This window comes from Barbus barbus (assembly GCF_936440315.1).
Source record: "Barbus barbus genome assembly, chromosome: 20".
Lineage (NCBI taxonomy): Eukaryota > Metazoa > Chordata > Actinopteri > Cypriniformes > Cyprinidae > Barbus > Barbus barbus.
The window spans coordinates 783535-797175 of NC_136748.1; the positions used below are offsets into that span (position 1 = coordinate 783535).

The 13641-nt window shown below is 38.7% G+C and overlaps 1 protein-coding gene across 13 annotated transcripts in view; it reads right to left on the minus strand.

Annotated features, from left to right (window-relative positions):
• Positions 1-13641, minus strand: part of LOC306886327 (CDAN1-interacting nuclease 1) — a 96990-nt gene that overhangs the window by 48844 nt on the left and 34505 nt on the right. The gene's annotated exons all lie outside the window — the stretch shown is intronic.

The window sequence follows — 13641 nt, forward strand, 5'->3', positions numbered from 1 at the left end:
CCTTTTGAATCTCAAACACTAAAAAAACACTATTTTCTTGAAATGACATAAAAACCCTTGACAGACCAACAAAATTACCCCAAATGTTGTCCCAACTAGTCAAACACAGTTGTCTGAACAAAGAATTTCATATTGTTGAAATGTTAAGGCTTTGTGAGTTCCCATCATGCACTGCAGCATGAATAAATTATGCAGTTACTGATATAGGATTATTGTTTTGCTGACTTCATTTAAACTTTTTTGTTGTTGTTTTGTCATTATTGTTAGTTATTTGTTGTACTGCGATGTAAAGAGCTCATCTTTTTAACATTTGTTGATTGCCACCGTTCTTGAGGTTTGTGTGTCTAGTTTTGAGGCCTAGAGTTTGTTCAACCACTTATATCCGATATCTTAGTCTTGAAAGTTGTTTTACAAACAAAGTAGGGATGTTCATTTCGGTTATTTTTCCTAACCAACAACCGAAGCTCATTAACCGATTATTAACCGATAAGATTATTCTAAATTAGAAAGAATAAGTGTCTGTGACCCGTTAAAAATTCTAACATTTGGTTTTTTTAGGCTTATTTGACAAAAGCACAAACATTTGTTTTTATTGTGAATGTAGACAAATAAAAGCAAACCTTTTACAATTCCGATTATCTTCATGACTAAAAGGAGTATTTGCTTCCGCTGTTAGAAGGGAGGGGGAGGGGGATCAAGTGATTCCACCTTGACAATGCAGCCTGTTCATTATCATTATAAAAACAATCCGTCAAACATATGGAAAAAACCCCACATTGCTCAGTTTAAATATGTAGTCAAATCTGTGCCGTTAAGCGTTATCACCGTACCGCCGTGAAGTTATGCAAAACATTTAGTTTTACGTGGATGTTGGAACGCGAGTGAGGCCTAGCCTATACTTAAAAGGTAAATAATATTTTGGCATTCAAATACATCGCGAATACGGAAACATTTGATTTTGTGTCAAACGAGAGAACCAACATTGGTTTCAGTTTTGTTTTAGCCTAAATTAATTTGTTTTGGTTTGTCGTATATATAGCTTCTTACTTTTTTAATTCTTGTTCTATTCTAAATAGCCTACTGTTAATTGAAAGGATTTGTTGTGGAGTGAGGGGAACTAAAATAGCCTAGCTATGTTTACAGTGTTTATTATGTTTGTCATTCGCGTCGGCCTATTTCTGACTTATAGGCAACTTTTTTTTTTCCTCTCTCTCTAAAAACATTTTTTCTTTTTTTATACGCGTAGCTTATTTTAACCACGCAGCAAACCTTTTAAAATATTTTGATAAATTACTGAAAAAAATAAATGTGACTTTAAACCGTTTAACTGATTGTATTAACTGGTCAAAATTCTTATCGGTCGGTTAACGGTTAAACCATTAAAATGAACATCCCTAAAACAAAGACAATGTTGTCTACATAGACTAAGTTAACAAACATAACTTTATTGAAAAATTAGTCTCCTCCGCGTCACCTTGTAGCACCATTTTGGAGAGTATCACATACATGAACAATGTATGCAACGTAAGTGGATACGTTGTTTAGGTTCAGATCAAAGCGTAAACAACAAACAGCGTATCTGCGTACAGTGCTGTTGACACAGAACAGCATACGTTGTTTACGTATTTCATACTCTCCAAAATGGCACTATAGGGTGACGTGGAGGAGACGAAGTGTTGAATAAAGTCTTTATTTTTGTTTTCTTTGCACACAAAAAGTATTCTCATAGCTTTGTAAAATTACGGTTGAACCCCTGATGTCACATGGATTATTTTAACGATGTCCTTACTACGTTTCTGAGCCTTGATCGTGTGAGGATCCTTGCTGTCTATGGAGGGTCACAAAGCTCTCAGATTTCATCAAAAATATCTTAATTTTTGTTCCGAAGATGAAGGTCTTACGGGTTTGGAACGACATGAGGGTGAGTAATTAATGACATCATTTACATTTTTGGGTGAACTATCTCTTTAAAATCGATAATGTGGTGACTTACATCTTTTTTTTTTCTTCCAGGAAACAGAAAAAAACAAACAATTTTTTGACAATTTTTCTATTGGCAAAATAAGGCAATCAGCATTGCATGAACAAACAAATTTACATTGGCTAAACAAAGTATCTTTACAGAGAAGAATTAAAAAAACTTTTCTCAACTATTTATTTTTTACAGCGCATGCATTAGACATTTCCAGATGAAAGACCAGAGCTCAGCTGCAGCAGGTACATCTGCCGGATTTCTGTGATACGAGCATACAGAGGTTTGGATGAATATTCTGCATGTCTCACTCCATTCATGCTGCACTAACATATAAATCAGCCCACGAGCCCTTGGATTGATTCCCTATTATTCCAACACAAAATCCATAATTTTCAAACATATTCAGATTTAATGGATTGAATCATTGTGTGTCATTCTAATGATATATCCATATGAGAGCGACAGAGGCAGTGCATGATGGGAAATATGAGGCCTTGTTCAGCTCAAATAGATAGTGATGAGAAATAAATGAGTAAAATTAGTCAACTATAATGCAAGTCAAAGTTTGTCATCATTTTGATTTTCAAGACCATTTTTTTTTCAGTGAGCCCTGCAATTGTAGCTTTAAGACTTCTGTGTGTAAATGACCTCTGTTATTATTGGCTAACCTCTAAATCTCCAACCTGAGAAGGCTAGACCAAGACTAGACCCCTCAAGGTCCAGATCAACACACGGTTACAAAATGAGGGTGCCTATTCAAATAAACTTAAACAGAGAATTGTTGGCACAGTCGTTTCAAAAACTGTGTGCAGTAGATCTGCAGCAATCTGAAGTCATTACAACACCGGACCGTGGAGACCACAAACCCAGACCAAGACCAGGGGCATATTCTTGATATGAAAGTGGTCAAAGCTTGGCTGGTTAGCATGTTTCTAAAAAGCATCTTTCTCCAATGAGAGACAATTAAAATTGGCCATGTATTCTGACTATCAATAATCTTACACACTCTTAAAAATAAAGGGTGTTTTCACAGAAATGCAGAAGAACAACAATTTTAGATTCCTTTCAGCAAACAGTTCTTAAAAGAACCATTGTTTTCTCTGCAATTAACACTTCAATAAGCTAAAGAACCTTATTTCTCTATAGAAGACCTCCTGTGGAATGGAAAGGTCCCTTGAATGTTAAAGGTTCTTTAAAGTTGTGTCTGCTCAATTTTGCTCCTTCTTGCAAAAAAATTATCTCAATGACGAATTTCAGTCAGGTTACATAGTACAGAAACCGCACTTGTTAAAATTACAAATGACTTGCTTCTTGCTTCAGACCAAGGCTGTATCTCATTGCTAGTATTACTTGATCTTAGTGCTGCGTTCGACACTATAGACCATGATAGATCGATTACAAAACTATACTGGTATTCAAGGGCAGGCTTTAAGATGGTTTAGATCCTACCTGTCTGATCGCTACCACTTTGTTCATTTAAAAGGAGAATCATCACAATTATCACCAGTAAAGTATGGAGTACCACAAGGATCTGTCCTAGGTCCTCTGCTATTTTCAATATACATGTTGCCCCTTGGTAATATTATTAGAAAATACGGGATTAATTTTCATTGTTATGCTGATGATACTCAACTATATATCTCAACAAGACCAGATGAAACTTCTAAACTATCTAAGCTAATAGATTGTGTTAAAAAATGTAAAAGATTGGATGACCAATAATTTCCTCCTATTAATTTAGATAAGACAGAGATATTAAAACAGTACACAGAATCTCTTGGATTACAATTTGCAACTAGATGGATGCACTGTCACGTCCTCTAAAGTCAAAAATCTGGGTGTTATATTAGTTATTATTTTAATTATTTAAGTTATTGTTATATTGAAAATCATATTTCCCATGTTACAAAAACAGCATTCTTCCATCTTAGAAACATTACCAAGCTTCGAAACATGCTACCTGTTTCTGACGCAGAATTTTTTTTAACATGCAAATATTTCGGATGAAAATGTTGGACTCGGTGTGCAAAGACCTTAAGACTGGAGCTCTTTAGGCTCTCGTTACACACCCCTGTCATCAGCATCCAGCCGCACAGAAACACACAATCCTCCCTCCCTGGTCGCATCTCAGAGGTCTCTCTTTCTCTCTGTCGTAACATCAAAACCCTGCTGGAGAAGAACAAACGCTCGATCTTATCTTTTTTTATCCTCCTGCTGAAAGAGGACGTGAGGAAGAGAGAACAAAGCCAAGTCAGCAGTCCTCTGCACCGGCGGCGCCTTGTTTTTCAGCTCATTTTTCTCCCAGATTGCTACCTTCACACGCAGATCCATACGCTGCTCCGGCGCTCCGCTCTGCAATGAACAGAGCTATATTTCCCCTTGAGTTAGGACACCTCGTGACAAATGATAATGGATAATCAATAAAGCGGGAAATATGAGGCCGCAAACTTTATGAAGCCGGGAGACATATTACTCCCCAACAACACTCGTTTCCCTTAACAAAGTCACTACGCCGCTGCGCCTAATAATCTGAGGGAAAATCAAAGAAGCCGCAACCACATCAGCAATATTGGCAACTTATTCCACTTTAATGGCATTTTGATTGATTTTTTCCTCTTAATGGTACTTTTATAGATTTGATGCTGGTCCTGCAAAACAGCAGTGTGTAATAGAGCTCCCCGAAGGCAAGCAGCAGCCATTAAGGGCCTTGTCTTACCAGGACTCGTAATTGGAGGTTGACCACCATCGCATTTCACACATCACACAACACCACCTGCCTCAAATGGCCGGCGCGTCCATCCGTCCATCCCAGGGCCGTTTCCTCCATTTTCTGAGCAATGGGGTTAAGAAGAGTCGTAAAAAGAGGGTGACCTTGCGGCTGACATTGTGGGGTTTCAGCCAAGCACTGACCTGAAGAAAATGGAGGCCAGAGAGCTAATAAATCAGGTCGCTTTTAAAATGAGTTTACTCTAACGCTCATTCATCACGGCCCGTAATGCCATTTACAGCGGCGGATCCACAGCGTGCAAACAGCGCAGTAAATAACAACAGAGCCGAAGATGCGCACACGTTGCCGCATGCATTTATTAAAGACGCCTCCACTCGACACTGTAAACACACAGCGAATTTAATGCAATTGTCCCGTGTCGACATAAATTCTGACAGAGGCGTCCTTATCTGAGGAGGGAAATATTAAAGAGGAAAGACGCCCTCCGCCGGGAGTTGTTCAGGAGCAGGGAAGCGCTGTTTACCAAAAACACAGCCACCTTTAACAACCCCTGATGAAATGACGAATGGGGCAGCAGAAAGCCGGCACAACCTCGTCTCGCCATTATCAGACTCTGAAGAAGCGGACAGAAGCTCATTAGAAGGCAGCGTGCATCGAGGGTCGATCGTCGTAAAAAAAATATAACGAATGACAATCGTTATCGCCCCTGACGCTGATGAGCTCCGGAGTTTGTTTATTAATTAAAAACCCTTCTTCTTATGGTTATAATAAAGACGCCCCCTCCTCCTCGGCGCCCCGTGAACGCCGTCGTACATCAAACTTCATGATGCGCACGAGAGGCGCTGGCTGATAATGCGCCCCTGCTAAAGCTGATTTTCCATGATGAATCTGGGAGCATATAAATTGGCTAATATCTAAAAACATTTACAGATACTAGAGGAATTGACTACTTGCGGGCCGTGATGGATGAGGCTGTTAGACGCCAGAGGACAGCTCTGCAAAATCTCTGCGGCTGCCTAAAGCCCTCATTTGATTTTCATATTTACTTCTTTAAACCCATCCTCCTCTCACATGAGGAGCAGCGGCGCTCGTGTTAGTTTCCTCCGCCTCTGGTGCGCTGGAGATCGGCGGTGATGTGCTGGGGCTCCCAGCAGGGTTAGTGGGGCAGAACTGATCTTCCTCCGTCTGATTGTGTCTGATAGCAGGGCTGCAGCTCAGCCCGTCTCGGAGCTCCACGACTATGCTCCGCGCTAGTAATTAGTATACTTGTCAAGGCGACTGCTTACCTCACCCGCTAATGAAGAGCCTGCATCTCAGTATTCAAAGGCCAGATTCATCCGCCTGATGCACTTACCTTCACCGAGATCTGCCTTTGTTGCAGGGATGGGCATGAGTACTGGACCACTCGAAAGAGACGGTCAATCAAAACAATGATTTCTTTTTCTAATTGGTTAAGGTGGCATTTTGTACACCCTATAAATTATTGTAATTGGTAAAAAAGACTAAAAATGCAGCAGCAAATATCTGTTAATTGGTTAACTGTAAGCTTCCTTACTATTCACTCTTAAAAATAAAGGTGCTTCACGATGCCATAGAAGTCTGACAAAAGTCTTTAGACAAAAAGATGCCTTTTAGTCTAAATGGTTCCATAAAGAACCTTTAACATCTGAAGAACCTTTCTGTTTCACAAAAGCTTTTTGGCTAAAGAAGTTTCTTCAGATTATAAAAAGATAAGAAAGAGAATCTAAAATGGTTCTTCTATGGCATCGCTGTGTAGAACCTTTTAAGCACCTTTTATTTTTAAGCGTGTATGGTGATTTTTGTAATAGAAAAAGAAAAAATAATCGTATAATTTACAGTGAAGAAACAACAACCAAAATCCCCTGTGTGGGAGCTCACATTTCACGTTTTTTTTTCACTGAAATTACTGTTTGTTCTTAGTTTTGTTTTTGTTGTTTTTTATCAATTATTATTTGCATTAAGGTTTTAGGCTTCATCTTATGTTGTTAATTGAATGTTTATTGCATAGTGTTGTGTGTTACCATGATGGTATTACACTCTGCACCTTCTAGTTAGTCTTCAGCTCAGCTTGTGGAAAGCTACTTATGACGAACTCTTGTGATGAATCTTCATGTGTCTTTCTCTTTATCGTGTGTTTTTATTGTCAGTGTACAATAAAGTTGCAAAACTGATTTTAGTACTTCAGTAGGTTGGTATATTAACATTACATCAGTTTATGTCATACTTTTTTCCTTTTTACTGTAAATTTAAGATATGTGAAAACTAAAATGTTGCTACTGTATTTTTTACAGTAAAGATATGGCAACCACACTGCTGTTTTTACATTTCTCATATTATTTTTAACAGTGTATCTCACACCAGAGAGCTAAAGTGAAACCATGGCTTTGAAAGTCTGCACTGATGCCTGGAATCACTCTGAAAATGAAAACACAGTGTGAAGTGCCAATCTGTAAACTGTAATATTACATTGATGTTGTATACTATATACCGTATTATTCTCATATGGGATGTGTTTGAGCAACTAACCTGCTACCAAAAGCGCTTAAGTTTATCAGTGTTTATATCACTTTCGGCTCTTGCAGCTCAAACAGCAATAACGGACTATGACTTGGATGGTCATATACATAATATTATAATGAGAACACAACTGTAATATAATGTTGTTAGTTGTTAAAGTTCACTTGTGCAATCTCATCCTTTTTGTGCAGATGTACGTTGTACTTTGTATGTTTATGTTGTACATCTCTCTCACATAAGATGGGTTTGGTTGAATCAGCCTTAACTCACTCAGCTCAAACAGCAACGCTCAACATTACAGAATATGATTGTGTTATCTGAAATAATCCTATTCCTGTTTCTTTTCCAAAATCTTTGATGCATTATTTATAATAACTAGCGGTGTTATTTCTCTAATATCGTTTTCATAAACAGTATGGTTTAATTATGTGCATGTGAAGTCTAAAATGGGCAGATTGATGGTCAACTCATCAAACTGGTGCCCATCTAATAATCACATAATGTGGAAGAGAAATGGAAAAACAATCTGACTTTAAAAGGTGCAGCTAAAATGAGCACTGCTTCTGTCAGTCATCCACAGCCATCAGCGCAGGAACTATTCACTGGATATCCAGGCACAAATGCCTTTAAAGAAATGAAAAGCTATTGTGAATAGAGCCAGAATGTAACAATAATCTCATTTAAACACGAGGTGTCCAGCCCAGAGCCACAAAACACCAAAGAGACTGGAGTAAAATCTCAGGAACGCCCAGCAGTGCTTTCTAGGAAAGTCTGGCGTTCAGAAGATCCCCTCCCAGACGTCTGCAGGAGAGGAAGGATTATAGATGTTGATATCATATTCGATATGTGCTGAAAATGCCCTGAACATATTGATTTATTTACATGCGCATCCATCTGGCCCGCGCGCCGCTGGAGCGGTCTGGGGAAAACACGGACACAACACTCACAAGAGAAAAGACTTCAGAAACAATCTCAAACTCTCTATTGATCCCGCTGAAGTGAGTGGATATATTCAGCCGTCCCAAAGGCACAATTTCTGCGTCTCTAAAATGCAAACAGGGAAGAAAGGAATGAAAGAAAATAAAAGATGGTGGTGTGCGAGGGCCGTGGCTGGCGTATATGAGGCTATTGATCCGTGCACTGGCTGGAAACGCTGGGCGAGCCGGGAATGATGGATGCGCTTGCCGATAGCGCCGGACAAACCTGTTAGCTAATTGCCAGCAAAGACAATTACCTAGGCATTGTTTGATGAAAGCAACACATTACAAAAGTCTAATATTCACACAGGGAGATTCAGTAATTGAAGAAGTTCAGTGCCGCAGGACAGCCGGGTCATTGGAGGAGAAGATGGCGTGTCAAAATACACGTCACTTCCATTAGAATCGGAGCTGGGCTAGTGCGGTCATGTGATGCTAACACTACAGAGAACAGAAAACACCTCAGACCGAAGATGATCAATTCCTCTCACACTATAAGAACTGAACCAATAAAAGCATTGTCCTTTAATTACATATATTCAGCTCATTTTCTAAACACAATGTACAAGTGCAATTTTAATTGTAAAATTTAGTAAAAACGCTACGAAAAAAAACTTTAAAAAAAACCTGTTAATATGTTAAGAGTAAGTTCCCGTACTATATATAGGGAAAAACTGTAAAAGATCTAACCAGACATTTCATGTAATTTTACAGTAAAATGCTGTTAATTGTGAATTAAAAAAAAAAAAACATGCCCTTTTTAGACTTGCACTCTATTCATGCTTCTCTATAATTTTTCTATCTATTCCTTTTCTTTTTATTTATTATACAATTAACAAAAGCAAAAAGGTCTCTAACACCAGCTTGCTCTATTTTTCTATTCTATCCGTTTTCTTTTTATTATATAATTAAAAAACCTTGCAACATGTACTGCGTTAAGCTAACTGACTTGTTATAGCACTTGCATATTATATTGGTTTTGTTTGCTTCCATTGTCCTCATTTGTAAGTCACTTTGGATAAAAGTGTCTGCTAAATGACTAAATGTAATGTAAATGTAATTGTACCGTTTTTAGAAGTAAAAAAAAGAACAAATCAATGTTTAATTTACTGTCAAAATCTGTAAACTGATATTCCCAGAATTCCCTGCGTGACACATTTGAACATTTGACACATTTTGTTTAAATATTCATGTTTTTTTAACAGTTTTTGCTATCAGTTATGTACATTTGGGCTTTATGTTACATCTGTTATTTAATGAAAGTTTACTGCATTATTTAAGTATCGTGTGTGTTACCATGATGGTGTTTAGTGTTTGCATGAATGACTCTGTGCAGCTTCTATATATTAGTCTATACTTCTGCTTGTGGTGAAGCTACTTGTGATGAGCTTTGATTCTTCATGTGGCTTTCTCTTATACCACCTGCATTATTATGGTGTTTTTCAGTATATGTTAAAGGTACAAAACAGACTTTAATAGCAGTGTGTGCTGTTGGATTTACTGGTTTACATTCAAATTGTCTTGTTTGTAATTTACAGTTTTATACTGTAAAAATTACCCTTTTTTTGCCCATAAATGTTTGTACAGTTTTTCTGTATATTTATACAAAATTATTCTGGCAACTTCAGCTGCCAAAATTATTTTGTAAAAACTACAGTTCCCCCCCTTGCAGTGTATCATCACACATTTTAAACCACCAACAAAACATGTTTATCATTCTGAATTGTTGTCTGATATGGACACTGCAATTCTCAGTTATGGATTATTACAGCTAACTAAAACTAAAACCATAAAACATTTGTTACTAAAAATTAAATGCTAACTAAATACATATATAATAATAATAATAAATATATATATAATAATCAGCTAGATGTCAAAGTAACATTTCTCCTTTATTTTACATCGATGTACTAAAATAGCTAAAAATGAAATAAAAATGAATAAAAACTAATAAAACTGACCAAACACAACATTATCAAAACTATTAACTAAAATTACAATGAAAAGGGGAAAAAATATATATAAAAATATAATGTCAAATATTAATAAAACTATAATAGTATCTCAGTGGTACTAAAATAACACTGTGGACAATATATTTAGATAAATATAGAATTATAAGTAACACTATATTTTAAGGTGTCCTTGTTACACGTTACATGTACTTGCTATTATAATAACAATAAATGATGCATAATTACATGCACGTAACCCTAAGCTAAACCCTAACCATATAGTAAGTACATGTAGTTAATTAATATTACTCAGTACTTAAATGTATAATTACGCTATAATTCGGTTACATTTTATTTTAAGGTGTCCTTGTTACACAGTCAAAAGCTGCTCACTGCGCATGTGTCCCTCAAATCTAATGAATGACTACAAAACCAAATGTAAATTCTCTATTTTTTTGTATTATTTATTTTTTACGCTGAAGCCAGAAGTAGATGAACTGTGCATCACTGGCATCTTTGTTTTCAGAATGTGTGCAGAAATTCTACCTTTGTGAGATTTCTGCTAACATAACTAACAAGAAACATTACATTCATTAATATGGTCTTTGATTTTATCCTGATTTTGGCCTGTCATGTAATTGGGTTGAGAAGACTGAGTCTGTAACAGCTTCCACATTTCTCTGACTAACTAGTTTGACTTGAGATGACCCACTTCAGGATAACGATGCTTTACTGGTTAACTCTGGCTGGTGTGACGAGGTTGAGCATAGTTTGACTGACTCAATAATGTGATTTCAATCTCTCCTCTTGTATGATTGCAGTAAAACGTTTTTCAAAATAACAGTTTATTTCGATAAACTTTAGACATTCTACTAACAGTAAGTAACTTAACTACATATCAACTAGCAGTTATTATAGTATTAGTAGACGGTCTGCTTAATATCTTCTAACACTTTATTTTGATGAACACACCATACTGACTATGAGAAATTTTGCAAGTATATGTCAACTTATTCTACTAACCCTAAACCTAACCTAACAATGTACACTGAGAGTTAGTAGACATGTAGTTGCAAATTAATGAGAATTAGTTGACATGTAGTTGCAAAGTTACTTATATTTAGTAGAATGTCTAAAGTGGACTAAAGTGGAGTTTTTCTTGTAAATCACTGTAATGCAGATATCAGTGTTTCTTCCCTATAGTGAAAAATAAGTGTACTAAAATGTATTTGAAATATATATTTCATGATAAGTATGCTACAAATACATGTGCATATTTATGTACTTACTAAAAATATTTATTTCTGGTATACTAAACTGGTATACCTTAAAGTCTGCTAACTAATTTTGTTCTTAATGCACTTTAATTGCGTGGAAGTATAGTACTAAAGTCCAACTAAAGATTATGTCAGTAAATCTTTAAAAAAAACCTGTTAGACTCAAGATGGCGGCGCGATCAGATGCAGCGGCTGCTCCGGGTCCCAAAGACGGTGCTTTTATGTATTTTAATGTCGTCTGTTGGTCTCCAAATAGTGTAAAATTACCGCTAACTCTGTAAATCAATCCAAATCACATATGATCGGCAAAGCCTTTTGGATATCGGCAACGCGTATGAGCAACAACTCTCGCCGGCGGCTACTGAGAAGCTATGAGGCCTTTGTTTACTGCTGGAGCTGGACCTCGAGACCGCGGCCTCGCCTACTGATGCTACCCGCACAAGGCAGCGTCGCAAGCGGTGTGAGAGAGGACGGAAGCGCGGTAAGCCCGGAGGTATACGAGCTAGGCTAAGAGCCAACCCCACAAGACCGGCTCTTCCAACACTCATGCTCTCAAACATTCGCTCTCTGGAAAACAAACTGGGCTTAATTCAACTCAGTCGGTCTACACAGCATGAGGCAAGGGATTGTTGTGTGTTTGTTTTCACCGAAACATGGCTAAACGACAACATCCTGGACTCCGCCATTCAGCAGCACGGGCTAACCAGCTACCGAGCGGATATAGATTCATCACTGTCTGGTAAGACCCGCGGAGGTGGCTTGTGTGTGTATATCAACAAAGACTGGTGTAACAATGCTGTGGTATTATCAAAACACTGTTCATCGCTGGTGGAGTTTATGGTTGTGAAGTGTCGACCGTTCTATCTGCCGCGGGAGTTCACGGTCATTGGTATTGTCGCGGTCTACATACCCCCGTGTGCAAACGCTAAGGACGCGCTTCGTGAACTGTACAGCGCCATCAGTGAACAACAAACAAATAACCCCGACGGCTTTTTCATCATAGCCGGTGACTTCAACCACGCAAACTTAAAGACAGTTTTGCCAAAGTTCTACCAACATGTGAACTTTGCAACAAGGGGAAACAACACACTGGACTTTGTTTACACAACAGTAAAGAACTCTTACAAGGCTGTACCCCGCCCCCACCTCAGGTACTCAGACCACATCACTGTTATGCTAATCCCAGCATATAGACCAAACTCAAACTCGCCAAACCAGTTCAAAAGCAGATCACCGTATGGCCAGACAATGCCACCTCACAGACTGGAACATGTTTAAAGAGGCAGCCACCTACAACAACCACACAGACCTGCATGAGTACACTGAAACTGGGACTGCTTACATCAAAAAGTGCACTGATGATGTGACAGTCACCAAGACCATCACCACACGTGCAAACCAGAAGCCATGGATGACAGCAGAGGTTCGTGGGCTGCTAAAGACCAGAGATGAAGCATTCAGATCAGGAGATAAAGCAGCCCTCAAAACAGCAAGAGCCAATCTGTCCTGTGGCATCAAATGCGAAACGGTCATATGCTCAAAAAAAATCAACAATCACTTCACAGACAGCAGAGACACACGGAGCCTGTGGTAAGCCATTCAGACCATCTCTGACTACAAGCCCCCGCCACAGGCCTGTGATGATGACACATCCCTCCCCGATGCACTCAACCACTTTTATTCACGGTTTGAAATGCAGAATGACACACCTGCACAAAAACTGCCCACACCTCCCACCGACCGGGCGCTCTGTCTGTCTCCAGCCGATGTAAGGAAGACCCTATCTAGGATTAACCCACGCAAGGCTGCGGGTCCTGACAACATACCTGCCGTGTTCTGAGAGACTGTGCTGCACAGCTGACAGATGTCCTAACAGATATCTTCAACACCCCCCACTGACCACCGACAGCTCGACTGTGGAGAGAATCAGCAGCACTAAATTCCTGGGGGTGCACATCACAGAGGATCTCACCTGGACCACCAACACCATGTCACTCTCCAAAAAGGCACAACAGCTGAAAAGAGCAAGTCTCCCTCCACCCATCCTCACCACATTCTACAGAGGCACCATTGAGAGTGTGCTGACCAGCTGCATCACTGTCTGGTACGGGAACTGCAGTGCTGCTGACCGCAAGACCCTCCAGCGGACAGTGAACACAGCTGCAAAGATCATCGGTGCCCCTCTCCC